At 38.4% G+C, this 15,087-nt stretch overlaps 1 protein-coding gene across 3 annotated transcripts in view; it reads right to left on the bottom strand.

Annotated features, from left to right (window-relative positions):
- The window catches only part of si:ch211-132g1.1 (T-cell surface antigen CD2), a 36,482-nt gene that overhangs the window by 12,153 nt on the left and 9,242 nt on the right, over positions 1 to 15,087 (bottom strand). For all 3 annotated transcript variants that reach the window (XM_044344787.1, XM_044344788.1, XM_044344789.1), the window contains exon 2: positions 11,938 to 12,107. The gene's annotated coding sequence lies outside the window, so the exon portion shown is untranslated. The remainder of the gene's footprint in view (positions 1 to 11,937; positions 12,108 to 15,087) is intronic.

Raw genomic sequence — 15,087 nt, 5'->3', positions numbered from 1 at the left:
TCTCCCACTCACTCTAACTGTAGAGGTGGCAGATGTTGCACCAAATTGTATGTCACCTAAATACTATGTTTCAGAAGGTGTTGTGTCCTATTTTCTCTTAAGTGTGAGCTGCTGTTGTGCCACCACAAGAATGAATGTGGGAAGAATGTATAGAACTGTATGTGAGCAATTATTATCATATGATCACTGAGGCGACAATACTTCCTGCCTTTCGCAAGGCTGATGTTAGTCATACTTTTTTAGATGTAATCATAGCTTTCTTGGAGATGACACCAAAAAGATCTAACTGACACTGAAATAGAAAGTAAAACAAGTGCCAAAAACCTGTGTTCAGTTCCATGTGTCCTATTTTCTGGTTTTCATAAACTTCAGACTCTTTATTCCTCACTAGAAGTCAGCAGTAAATATTTGACTATTCATACAATTTAAGTGATACTCAAGTGATTTATTACTGCACTTCCACAAAGTTGTCTCATAAGAGACAGATATAAAAAAAAAAAGGTCAGAATAAAAGCAACAGAGGCGAAATATGCTCTAAAAACACTCAATTCTACATCTCCCATGATGCAACGCCACTCAAAAGCATCTTTTCTTTAAACTCTCTCTTTCCGGTAAACCCCCGCATTTTTTCAAACTCCACAAACCTAGCTCAAAACTCTTTTTCTTACAACTTTGTAGTCTCCAAACCCAACAAGATTGTACCATACTCTACTACCTCTGTGAAAGCCACAACTCAGTGGAACGCCCTACCTGATGATATGAAGAGCTGCAGTTACATCAGAACATTCAAAACCAAAAAAATCTGCTATAAAACTACTCAGATATGTAACCACTGACTCTAAATTTCATCTCATTGTCTTCTCATGAACGCAAATAATCTTGATTTTAATTTGACATTCTTATATTAGTCATTTCTAGTTGCCATTGTGGGTGTATGTGATGTGCTATTGTGAATAGCTTTGTATTTTGTATTATGTGTCCTGTGTGTTATTGTTGTGTTATATGTTTCAATTGTAACCTGCTGAAGGGACTGCAGATGAAAATTAGCTATAAGCTAACTCTGTAGCAGTACATCAAATGGTAATATTTATGTTTAACACTGTACATGGCCCCAATAAATACAGAAATAAATAAATAAACCCAAGATAACCCAAATGACATCACTATGATGTCATCAAGACCTCATTCTAAAACTCTGCCCATTGGCTCCAACTGAAGACGTACATTTTTAAATATGTAGTTTCATTTTTTTTAAACAGGCTCAGTAATTTCCTAGAACAGCTGGGCACTGTTGTCTTTAGCAAATGCTCCTCAAGCACGAGCAAGTAGTGCATCTGTTGGGGACTATTTCCAGTCGTGGATGAACACACATTTGCTGCTCTAGTGGGTATTCACAGCAGCAGCAAGGGATAGGAGGGATTAGTCAATCAATCAATCCATCAGACTTTATTTGTACAGCACTTTCCATACAAATACAATGTAACACAAAGTGCTTTACCCCCCGCCGCCATCCACGCATAAACAATGTTATAAATAAAGGACTCAATAAAAACAAGAACTGAGGAACTGAGGAAACACCATCATAACTCTCATGAATTTGCAATGAGGAAACACTAGAGGCAGGATAAAAATTTAAAATAAAAAAAATTAGTGCAACAATGTGCTTCATGGATGTGTTTTTAATAGTTTTTGGACAACAATGGATATATCAGGCTTCGGATACACTGAAAATACTTGTACTAGTAAGATCAATTAAGCCCGAGTCCTAGTGCTACACGCTACACTCCCTTACTCATCTTCCTTCCCCTCCACACATCTATAAGGCAGTATCTCAGTTTGTCTTCAATATTCTGCAGTGAAGTTCAATAACAGCAAAACTACTGAACGAGCACACTGATAGGCAACCTACAGGTCAAGATATGAGTGTGCAGTGACAAATTTGCAGAATAGAGGTGAGCTGAGACAGAATTGTGAGTGAAGCTGGTGTGAATCGTGAACCCTGAGAGGAACTGTAACTCTGGATCTGAGAGAGCAGTAGGTTTTGCTTTTCTCGTTTGCAGGTTAGCTGTTTTTTATCGAGCACATGAATGGAATTGACATGCAGGTGAAACATCACCTTGTTATTAAAGACTTTAACTAGGAAACAGAGATGACCTTACAGCTGATGAAGCCAAAACTCATTGGCCACAGTTGACCCCTGGTATTAACTATCATGTGCTCTCTTATTATTTTCTCAGAATCCTAAAATAGATTTTGAAGAGATGGCAGGCATAGAGCTGCTAAATGAAATGATAAAGTAGGCATTTCTTGTGTGTGGTTTAACACATTACTATATCTACAGTTCACACATTTTTCTCAACAATCTAAACAATTTCTCACTGTTGGTCTCTATTATGTTTCACAACCTCTAACAGTTTCAGTTTCAGTTTGCGTACTCTGAACTTGTTCCCTCTTGTTCTGTAGGTGTTTGTATGCATGTGTGTACATGTATCTGTTATCTATCTCTAAACATATTCTGAAACACAAGACATTTGTGTTTTCAGCAGTAGCCATTCAATATATCGGCGTTCTGTACTTGCCTGTCTATAGAGCAGCATCTTTGCACACTTATGTCTGTCATATATTTATATGAGAGATGTATTATTGATGCTGATAAGTTATAGAGTTCAACTGGCAAACTCCTGACTGACTTTTATTTGAAGTAGACACAGTAAATGCTATTTATTTGTCACTGAGCTTAGTGCCTAATGTGTCTACAAAACATGCTCATTTTTTACGCTTTCATCACTGTATCAGGTTTTAAATATTGCAGAAAGGAATGCAACAAGAGGTTGACAAGTCTTACTGTGGTTTGTGAGAAGCAGCAAACCTCCACCACATCATCAAGATAAATGCCACACAACTATTTTCTCTTTTAAGGCAATGTGAGGCCTCAAATCCCGTAATGCCTGTTGCTTTGCTTCAGTTGCTTTTCTGACAGAGACGCTGTTCAAGGAGTATTTGCTGGCTCAAGTGGTCTGGGATACCTGTGCTCACCAACTCCTGAGGGAAATTTTTAGCTGCCTTTTAGCTGCTAAATGCTCCATTTTGTGCACCAGCTGGTTGCTAACATTCTCTGTCTGCTGTTTGGTGCTGAGCAGTGAGTTTATCAGACCTTTTTTTTGTCTGCTTCTGCTGGAAAAGCGGTTAATGAGAAGTTTGAAATGCTATCATTTTGAATTTTATACTGTCATATACTTAACATATTGTATTCAATTACTGCATACAGATTCAAACTGCTGTCCTGCTGAAGTTCCTGCCTGAGGAACAAAGAGACCTATATGCCCAAAGGGACGCCTTGAAGGAGCCTACACACTCAAAGATCACTGGTTAAATCTGCCTTGTAGACAATACAATGAAAAACATTCATCCTCACAGCAGAGACAAACCACTTCAAACTCAAAATCAACACCATTGTGTTACATTTGATACACTGACAACACAAAGAACCATGAGCATATTCAGTGGTACTTTTCACTGCAGTTGTCCACAGGATGGCACCCTTACATTACAAGAGCATGTAGTTTGAAATGTCACTGACATACAAACTATTACAACTATTACTCATGTAGTGTTGCATGAAATGTCAGCTTATATGTTCAGACACAAATGTGTAGTATGTGAGTAGTTTCATGCACAGGAGTAAAATGATGACACATAATGGAATAGTTTGCATTTACTGATGTAAACAAACCTTTAACAGCATAGAAATCAATGACTAATATTGAGTCTTATGTTTGTCTGTCAGACACTTGTGACAGTTTTTGGTTGTTTCAGTCATGTGTTTGGGACCATGGGGTTTTCCTTTAGCTTATATTTTATATGGTTTACAGATTATACTTTTAAATGCTCAAAAACTTTAGAATATACTTGTACAACAGGTAAACCTTGAGAAACCCTATAGTAAGTTAACAAAATACTAATAATTGATGTCTGCTCCATTTTTCTTGTCTACTTCCCTACATTACTTTTTATCCACATATGTTGAATATGGGACACCAATAAGTGAAAATGACTTAATCCCATTAAAATAAAAAAATGCACAGTGTTTATCCACAGGCTGTACTGTAATAACTGTCAGAAATATACAAAACACTACTGCATTTACTTACATTTTCTTGTATTTCTGATTTTTATATATCATATTATAGATTTTTGGAAACCTTTTATATGCTTTTTAAAAATCAGTGTGATGAGATAAATTATTATGACACACAAAGTCACATTTTTGAGATTTTTATGGAATTCATTGTGATAAACTAAACTTTTTCTTTGCTTGTGCTTCTGATGAAAAGAAATATTTAAGGATGATGACGTTTATAAAATTCTTGAGCGTGGCAGAATTTGAAAACTACACAAAATTCATGATTGTCGATTTGAATATTCTTTTTTAATTTCTACACAAGTTATGATACAGCTGAAGCACAGGGGAATAGATGAAAGCAGCGACTGGTTGGATTTGTCCCAGCTCAGTATAGCAGTTCTATGAACTTGTGGATTATTTCATAAATTGAGATGTGAAACTTTTTAAATTTGATTTATGGCCACCGTGCTTTATGTGACAGCATAGGGGGGGGGGGGGGGGGACAAGTAGTTATGAGTCCATATCTGATCTTGTGATAGGGTGAGTTCATGGTAGCAGCAGGACGGGCTGACTGTTTGTGAGGGATACAGATGACCCTGTTCTGTTAAATGGGCCTTTATAAATAGAGCAGTTATTTTTCCACTGCTCTGGTCCAACATCAGGCCAAAGACACCACACAAACCCTTTAGATACCTCAGCATCCAGTCACACTCGTCCTGTCAACTTCAGCAGCCAATCGGTGCCCTTCAGATGACTTCATCATCATATCAAAATGTTCTAAATAACTGTGGCCAATCAGATATTCAACAAGACTGTGTCAAACCAAATGTTTCTCACTCTTGGATCAGTTGAGAGTAGTGATGAGCAGGCTGACTGTCCTTCAACTAGAGAACATTCGCACTCCTGCTGGGGGGCTTTAGCCAGATACTGAAGCACTACAGGCTCCTGAGATTCTTTCCTGCAGATGGCTTGACATTGTTTTAATTTCACAAAGAACACAATGTGACTAATATAAGACTCATAAATAGGAAAATCAAATCTTTCTGGGGAACTCAAATGCTATGCATGCTGGGGCATGTGCTTATAAGTTAACAGTGTTTCTAAAAAACTTAATTGGCTGAGTTGAGATGATCTGAAAAAAGTAGAGATCCCCACTACAATGAAGCAACCTAGCCCTAAAGAAGAGGCGTTGAAAATGTGTTTCCACCCTTCTGCAAATGCAAAAAACCCTCAGCTAAAATATTTAAGGAGAGCCCTGACATCACCATGACACTGAGGTCATAACCTCTATATTTTTTTCTGGGAATTTGGGGATTTTAGTGAATTGGGGGAGATTATGTGCTACAATTAAAAACTGGTTGGGTGTTTTATCAGCTTATTCCAGTATTTCTATACTCAATGTAATTAAATTTAGGAGGACTTAGACTCATGACCTGAGTATTTCTACAATCCTGGCTAAACCCTGTGAGCTTAGTGGGCTCAACTTTACACAATACAAATAACTCGCAATAGTTGGAAAGGCCTCGCTCAGCATCTATAGTTCAAGAGTGGTGGCATAGGAGTCAGTCCAAGGGCCTCAGTTGCATGTCATACCCGAAAAATGACACTGTTTTTGTTCATCTAACGACACAAATGTGAAGTTTTAATTTTAAAAAGGTACATTTTTGTGTTCCATAATCATTTATTATGTCAGAGATGGTGCTAAAACAGCTGTTTCACGGTTTCTAACAAATTACAGGTACTTGTTATTGACCTGCACTGCTATACTTTAATTATCCTTAAATATTTTTAATAATAATAATGGATTACATTTATATAGTGCTTCATCTTGATACCCAAAGTGCTTCACAGTGAAGGTGGGAAACTCACCTCAGCCATCACCAATGTGTAGCACCCGCCTGTGTAATGCACGGCAGCCATTTTGCAACAAAAAACTAACCGCACATCAGCGAGAGGTGGAGAGGGAGGGAATCATTGAGCCTATTACACTGGGGGATGATTAGGTGGCCAGACAGAGAAAGCCAGGTTGGGGATTTTTTGCCAGGACCATGGGGAACCCCCTACTCTTTGTGATGAGTGCCACAGTGAGCTTTAATGACCACAGTGAGTCAGGACCTCTGTTTAAGCACAGTGTCCCCATCACAGCAGTGGGGGCACTGGAATTTATTAGGATCAGATGGAAGACTGCTCCACCTGGCCCACCAACACCACTTCCAGCAGTAACTTAGTTTTTCCCTGGAGGTCTCCCCTCCAAGTACTAGCCAAGGCCACACCTGCTTAGCTTCAGTCATTCAGCAGAAACAAAGTACATGTTGGCTGCTTTAACAGGACTCCTAATAGAGATGGTTCAGTACAGCCTGTTGTACTCTTGAAGCTACCCTTTGTGAATAGAGAATCTTTTTATAGACTCACTTGTGCGATGATCCAATATTATATCAATGGAAAGAATGCCCACTGTGCTCTAATGACGGCCAGTGATAAGCACATTCAGTTATGCATTTAGTAGCTTGTACTATCTGCAACGCACCTCCTGTAATCCTCGCTGGACTTCGCAGCAGGACTGTTCACTGATACTCTGTTCAGAAATGCTCAAATAAATCTATAATATATTGATATATGAAGGCATCAAATTTGAAAATCCATTAGTTTTCCCTCTTTGAACCATTTTCAAACCATTAGCCCATTAATATACATCCCCTGCAGGGTCATGGGGGGCTGGAGGTTATCCCAGCTCATACTGGGCAAGAGGCACAGTACAGCCTGTACAGGTTGTTACAGTAATCTATCACAGGGCTGACAAATATCGACAGACAACCATTTTCATCTCTGGGCAAATGAGAGTTGCCAATTAACGTAACTGAATGTCTTTGGATGGGGGGAAGGCAACAGTGTTAACCATCAATCCACCATGCCGCCCTAAACCATGATGAAAATGATAATGATATACCAGAATAAATAAAGGCTTGTAATATATAATTTCCCTTTGCTCTACTTTAGAGTGCCTAAAGTTCATTTCTGTGATCAATTTTTAAAACAGAAATGTTTACTCTCCTCATCTAGATATATGGTGCAAACCAAACAACATATTGTTTAGTAAAATTATGTTCCAAAGTTGGATTTTTGCCATTTGCATTGTTACAAATGTCAATGTGATTTTGAATTAAGTTTTTATTTCTTCTCTGACAGAACCTGGAAGTTACAGTTTCGCTCTGGCTCTCTGTATATAAAAGAAGCCTAACTGGAACCAAAGAGACCAACAGCAATGCTAATGGAAAGCTAATATTAAGAGATGAGTTTTGAGAGGAAGGCAGAATAAACAGAGAGATTGATGAAAACTAAAAGCGGAAGTCAGGAATGTCTCACTGCTGCTTTTAATTTTGTTTACATGCAATCCAGTTCCAAAAACATTTCCCATTCATCACTACTGGACTTATGGACATATTTTTCTGCTTATTTTCAGCATTGTTGTCCCCCCAAAAAACGAAAACAAATGTATCTCAAACAGCTCCTTAATTATTATGCAGTGAAACTATTTTTTACAAAACCTCTATTGAGACATAACGACTGTAGCAAAATGCAGTCTCTGATCTCACAGCAGATAGGCCCCAGTTGGGTTTCTATTTTCAGAACAAAATCCAGCGCGCTGGATTTGTGTTATTTTTAGAGGCCGAGTGTCCCGGGGCATTCCGAATTTGAGTGATTGTTGTTGGGTATCTCTAGGGAATGCCGTCCTCTGGAGACGCTGGATTTGAGTGATTATTTTGGAGATGTGACAGGGGACGACACCCATCAGGTGCAGCGGATTTGTGAGGTTTTGTTTCGAGAGGCCTGCTGCATTTGTTTTATGTGGTTTTACTGAAGAAGTATGATGCACATGCCGGGATTGGGTCCACTGGCTTAGTGTTACAACAGTAGCCTGCTGTGGTTACTTTTGGCTATTGTGGTACATCAGTAAACTGAGTTAGAAAGTCATTTGAGTCATTTTATTTTTAACATCAGGTGTGTTGGATTTGAAATGACGGAGGGATGCCAACTATTTTGCATGTTTGGTTTCTGGTGTTTCATATTTAGTAGGTTGGGTGCACTTGATTTATCTTAGACAGATGAGCTGTGTTGGCTTTGTGAATTATTTCAGGAGATGTGACAGGTGGATGCCTCAGACTGGGTGTGCTGCATTTTTGATATTAGATGAGAATGACAGAGGATGGCTGCTCTGGATTTGAAGCGTTTATTTGGTTGACTGGTTTTGGATTTGTTTTATTTTATATTGGGAGTGCTGGCAGCTGCAGTGTTCAGTAGCTGAGGAGACTTCCTTTGGTTTTCTGTTTGATTTTTGATCATTGAGGGGGAAACTCTTTATCAATTTTTGAGCAGAACAGAGCAGCCTCCCGGCAGCAAGGAGGAATTCTTGCTCGAAGACATGTCAGCAGGCTGGATGCAAAGAGTTATGGGAGGGATGTCTCCAGTACGTACAGTGCGACTTCTCAAACCACCATGTTAACCTACAGTCTGAAAAAGGCAATATAAAGGATTTAGCTCAGAAATAAACAACCATTTATGAAATAGAAAATGCTCCAACTGTGTCTCAAATTGTCCAGAACTCTTTAAATCCTAAATCAATTTCAGATTGAAGCTTTTGGCTGCAGAACACCAGATATGCAGGGTTTAAAGGTATCCTGTGGAGATTTTGACCACTAGTGGAGCAATGGTTAAATGTTTTGATGAGCAGCTCCCCTTTTGTTTGTTTATTATGCTCTACTAGCTCAAGGAAGCACATGGAAGCCTATTCACAGTAGAAAGCGGGTGATGTGACCTAAATTCCTGCCAACTGCAAATGGTTGTTACATAGTTTTGCAAAAAAAGTTACATAGTTTTGCTTTAAGGATGAATAATATGGTCAGAGCCTTATGATTTTATCTCGACCTCATAAAAACAAAGTTCTCTTACAAGATCATTTTCCTTTATCACGACAAAAATACTAAAATTGGAAATAAAATTTTAAAAAAGAAATGCTAATAGTTGCATAGGGGATGTAATTTAGAGGAGGAAGCAATTTTGTAACAAGCCTCTGAGATTCCTTATGTATACAGTAATACATCAGAGGGTTGCTTGAGTCATTATAGTTGCACACAGAGCCTCTACACAAACCAAAGAACCTTTGAAGCATCATCCCTGCTCTGTGTGTGTGTGTGTCAGATGTTGATCAGTCAGAGTGACATGTGTCTGCACCCCTACGGGCCGTAAACACTTTTAGTCATTTCCTTCACATCACTCATGATGTATTTCTGCTGCTGCTGTGGAACATCCTGGAATCTACCGAAATGTAAGTAATCAACTGGGTGTAAATAAGTATCTCCAAAAATGTTAAATTAGCAATATGATGTGTCCTCCACCCCTCAGCACACACACACACACACACACACACACACACACACACACACACACACACACACACACACACACACACACACACATACACACACACATACACACACATACACACGCATCTCACACCTCAGGCTGATGCGATGATTAATTCTCCACGTCTCAATTGCCGAGATCCAAATAAGTCATTAAAATTAGAAAATCAGATTAAGGTGTATGTGGCCTGTGTTTCAACTGCAGTATTCCTGTAATCACATTAGGCTCAGTGCGTTAATGTGCATACTGATGCAGCCATCGCTGTGTCAGACACGTCAGGGGATTTTTTTGTCACTCTGCTCAGTGATGTATTAATTATTTGTTTTAAGCAAAAGCCTGAGCTTTGTATATCATTTTTAGATTTTAGGGTCAACACGGTTATCCTGATTAAAAATAATAGACTGGATTTTAGTCAGAGGAGGAGCAGTTTGCATTTAGCTCCACTTCTTTTAAGACTCTACATTGTACAATAAATCCTGTTCAACACTTTCTGAAGGAACCTTTAACCCACCTGACTTTCTAAATTTAATTTTTCTAAATTGAATCTTTGTGAAATTCAATTCAGAGACACTTTAATATAATTAGAGTGGGTTTCAGAGAAGAATTCCTGTGACTTGGGTTGGTTCTGGGCTTCAAAAGCCCATATCAGACAAATCCTGCTCTTAGACAGAAGCCTCTGGAGAAAAGCTAGCTGTGGGCTTCTCCACATAGCTGGCTATATCTGGAGAACAGGGAGAGAGAGAGAAAGAGAGGGAAGAGAATGTGTGTGAAGCTGCCAACAGCAGCAGTAAGTCTTCCAGTGTAAACACAGCTGATAGGGTAAACCCTCCCTCCATCCTACTTCACCCCTAAAATGCCCTTTCTCTCCCTCTCTCATATTCTCTATGCATATATCTCTTTACATGTTACATGCAATATACATCATTAAGACAATTATATCAACAAAGTGATGACGTGAATGAATGCTGGTGTCAGTTGTAATATAATCAATTAATACTCAATCTTAGTTTATGTGTAGGATGAAAGAAAAAAAAACACCATCAACACTTCCTTCTGTCTAGTAACTGCTGACACGTCATGTCAAACATTCCTGATTCATATACAATTATTAGAGTTATTATAAATCCATAATGTAGAGTTTTCCTGAACATGTACTCCCTTGCAAGACTCAGGCACAAGTTATACTTTCCTGTGAGGTTCCACAAGTCGTAAATTTCAACTTCTGCCCTTGTCCTACCAAACTTCTGCATGCAGTCTAAAATGTACTCTGTATATCAGGGCCTAGGACTAATTGCTGCTCATAATATGTGTAGCCAAACAGCTGCGACACAAGTAGGCATTGTTTGCATACTTGTACTTTGTGTGTACTTTGAGGATTATGAAGTCTTTCCACTGGGGGGAAGTCTGGACTGAATCGTCCTCAACCAATACTAAAGTTTCTTCCTTTCAGAACTATACTTACTATATTACTTTATCATGTTGTTAATATTGACATCACAGCAGGAAAAAGCAGCAGCAGTGATAAGATCTATGGTTTCTCTTCAAAGTGTTCCCCCATTGCTGTAATACAGTGGTTTTTTCACCTCTAAACCACCATCCACATGTGCTCAGTGATTGAAACAGGTCTGGTGTTGTGACTAATGTTTTTGCTGTTTGTAGAAACAACTGACCATTCAGAGCTTTTTAGGTGGGATTAAGCATGTTGAAAACATTTTCCTGTATAGCTTGATAGCTACCTCGAAACATCTATGAAAAATAGCAACAGAAAAATGGCCACAATAATGGTGACAAGTGCGGATTGTCAGTTGACTTGCAGAAAAAAACTTTAAAAAAACTACTTTTAAACTCTAAAATTTCTTTGATTGTCCTGAAAAACATTAAGTAAACTTCTCCTGGTAACTCCAGCTTCCATGCCCACCGAAAATGATCATAAATCATTAGCCAAACATGTAGTGAAACAAGTGAAACAAAATGGCAATTCTGTCTGATTATCAGGCTAAATTTGCTGATGAGTTCACATCCTGATATGTTGCGATCTTGCACACCTGAATGCATGGTTAAAAACAAGACCATACGTGTTGTCAATGGCTAAAAGTAGCATCTGTATCCTGGGGTCATGAAAACCCCTTGGGAGCATGAATTTGCTTGCTTTTGGCCTGAGGGTGGCACCAGGGAAAAGCTCAAGGAGAGTCCAAAATGGAAAGTGTTTATCCTCTGGAGAGCATGAATGTAACTGCAATCTGCTTAATAGATTAAATGTTTCTTGCATACAAGTGAATAATCTTCTGGGGTCTGTTTCATGGGAATGTTTGTGGTGAGAGTCAAAATTGTCACATGTGAAAGTCACAGTCAGTTGAAAGTAAGTTTTTTGGTTTTCATGTATGTGTTCTTACCTCTCTCTCACCTCCGACTGGCAGCAGAAGCGTTGTCTGTTTTCTCTGGCCTGCCGTGGTTTTCTGTATCAGTCAAGTTGTTTCTCTCGCTCTGTATCTTCCTCTCTTTCTGGTTTTAGGTCAGAGCAGTCTGGCATTTCACCATGTAAGGCTGCAGAGCTGAACTGCTCCTGGGACAAAAAAAAAGAAAAGAGAAAACTATTTTTTCATGGAACATTTTCTATTATTATTTTTCAGCTCGAAATAAAAGCGTGTTTGTGCAGACAAGGAAGAAGATGATGTTGATCATTATTAAATTTAATCACTGGAACACTTGTAGTTCATCAGATATATTTATCACCAACTGAGAAAAACTTTACATAACAGGGCAGGGATGATTATATTGCCAACAGAATTTTTTTTTTTAACTTTCCTGGGAAATTTGAGTTAGAGCAATGCTCATACTCTCACAGTTGGAGGCTGCACAGTGCAGCCACAGTCTGTTTTGTTGGCTGCTGAACAGCTCCTCACAGCTTCAAGAGCCTTGCTCAAGGGCTGGTGATAATGAGAGACGGACAATCTTTCACTTTCCCTGCCCTGAAACCCTGAGGCTTGCAGAATCAGTGACATCTTTTTAATCTCTTCTAAAAACATATCTTTTTAAAAGCACAACAACCTGTCTTATCTGTTTTATTGTTATTGATTTGATTGTATACTAACCCTAACCCCTTAAATTATTGTTGGGTATTTTATTCCATTTTATTCTGTGTTAATTTCAATTGTCTTATTTTATATGCCTTATTGCAGTTCTGAAATGTTTTAATCCCGGTCCAACCATGTAATGCTTGTTTAATATCTCACAGTTCTGACTAGCTAGAGTTACTAAGTGGGTAAAAGAGCTTTCCGAGCTAGCGAGCTTGCTAACGGTCAGTTAAATTGTTAATTATACAATATTACTCTAGTTTCACACTTACAATAGCATTTCCTTCATTAGATCACATATGGTGAAAGATTTTACCTTTTAAAAAAGCAAACAAAGAAACCTTATGAGTTGCCTTTGCTAAAACCTTCATCCCTGTGGAGACAGATGACCTTTCAAACTGACTTTTTCCACCATAACATTTCTTGATACTGTACTGCATGTCTTATATCATTACATCAATGCCTTGTTTTAAAAGACCACCTTAAAGCCTCTGGGACAATACCTACATTTTGTCTTTTAAAGGCCAAAGTTAAGCCTGTGTAGCAATGCAAACTTTTACTTCCTGTCCCAGTAGTGCGCCTTTAAGAGCAACTTTTAGGAACTAAAATGTCATAAACAAAGCATTGGTTTACAGTGTTTGATTCAGTTTTGAGGGTTTGTCACAGATCTTCTTACCTTTTTTTCTTTTTTTATTTTATGCATCTGCTAATGACACATTTTCACTCTGCGCATGTTCTTGAAACAGAAGAACAGTTTGTCTTCTTCGATACATGTTTATCTCCTGTACTGGAGCAGCCCAGCTTTCCCAAAGGGAGGATCAAAGTTTCATCTTATCTTTGGAGAAATACAGTTGTCATAAAAGACTTTGATAGAAACATTTGCTTGTCCATGTACTCGAAGACTGTCTTAAATGTGTTTCCACAGCAATAACAACAAAGCGGACTGCCCAGTACGTGAGTCTCTAACTGACAGCCTGTTTACATGCAGATTCTCCTTATAAGGCAGATGCAATGCTTTCTGGGCCACAACAGGGGGGTTATTTTTACTTTTTCCGGATTTTTTTTGAACCCGTTGTCTCTTTTGATTTCTCCCAAGTGGAGGAAGCTGTCCAGGACTTCACACACACACACACACACACACACACACACACACACACACACACACACACACACACACACACACACGTCAAAAAACCCAGAACTTGTGTAGCACCAAAATATGTTGCCATAACCAATAATCATAGGATGTCAGTCGGTAATATCTGGTGAGCAGCTATGGAGTATGTCACAAATCATATTTCAGATATTTAATGTCTTGTACACGTTTGAATCCAAAATTGAAAAATGGACAGATGTGAAGGTTATCGTGATGTAATACACTCACTGATGTTGTCAGAAAATCAATGATTTAGTCTGATTTTTGGATACATGGGTGAAATAATGTCAGTTGAAATTATGCAAAACAAAGTTTTTGTTTTATTTTGTCATTGCTGCCTCAACAATATCCTAAAGGATCAATTCCCAGCGGCCTCACTGGTGTGGTCATAGCCAAACTGTATATTTAGAGGTGTGATCAGCTGTTCGCAGGCACAACACTTTTGCCAAGTGTCTATCAGCCAGCTCGGATAATGATGACAATAGAGCGATCCAACTATGATGTTTTATTGTTCGCCAAATAGAGGTAATGTGTTGGCTGTTCTCAGGTGACACTTCATGGATATATTAAACAAAAGATGTGGGATCCAAACACGGTAACCAATGCATTCCATTAAAGATGTTCACCAAAGAAGTCCACCGAGTAAGCACAAGAAATAAGCCTCAAAATTGTGTTGCTCTTCCTCAAGTTTTTCTATTTTTTCCCTGTTACAGGGTTTTCTTGAGTTGTGAACTGAGGGTCTAAGGATAGGTAGATGTTGTGTTGCTGTACAGATGGTAAAATGCCCAGAGGCAAATTTGTGATATTAGGCTATACAGATAAAATTGACTTGATTTGGAAATGCAAAAAAGTTTTAACCAGCCTGAAATTAAATTTCAGGCTGGTTAAAAAAAAAAAAAGTCACCTCCAGACTAGCCTAGCTTCTGTAACTCAATGCAATCTCACATTGAGGGTTTCCTATCTGCTATGTGGTATCTGCTACATTATTTAAACAACTCCTTTGTTAGTGTACAAAAAACTACAACTGCCATGAAGCCTTACCAGCGTGGTGGGGCATGTAATACATTATCATAACTATTGGTTTCTCCATTATCTATGATATCCACCAAAGCTCTTTTATAATGTCATATTTCCAACTTTTCACTCTAATCTTTGCTGTCTAGAAATAGTCTATCCCTCCCTAAAATGTATCAAAGGTCTTATGGGAAATTGTGTTTGTTAAAGGCTGCTAAAAACAACAATATTAAATTGTTTTTTTCAAAATGTAACATCTGTGGTGAACCACACACCATAGAATTGAACAATGCTACAGT

Source organism: Thunnus albacares, chromosome 24 (assembly GCF_914725855.1).
Source record: "Thunnus albacares chromosome 24, fThuAlb1.1, whole genome shotgun sequence".
NCBI classification, from domain to species: Eukaryota; Metazoa; Chordata; class Actinopteri; order Scombriformes; family Scombridae; genus Thunnus; species Thunnus albacares.
The sequence above is the reverse complement of the archived record's forward strand: the minus strand, read 5'-3'. Positions and strand labels throughout refer to the sequence as shown.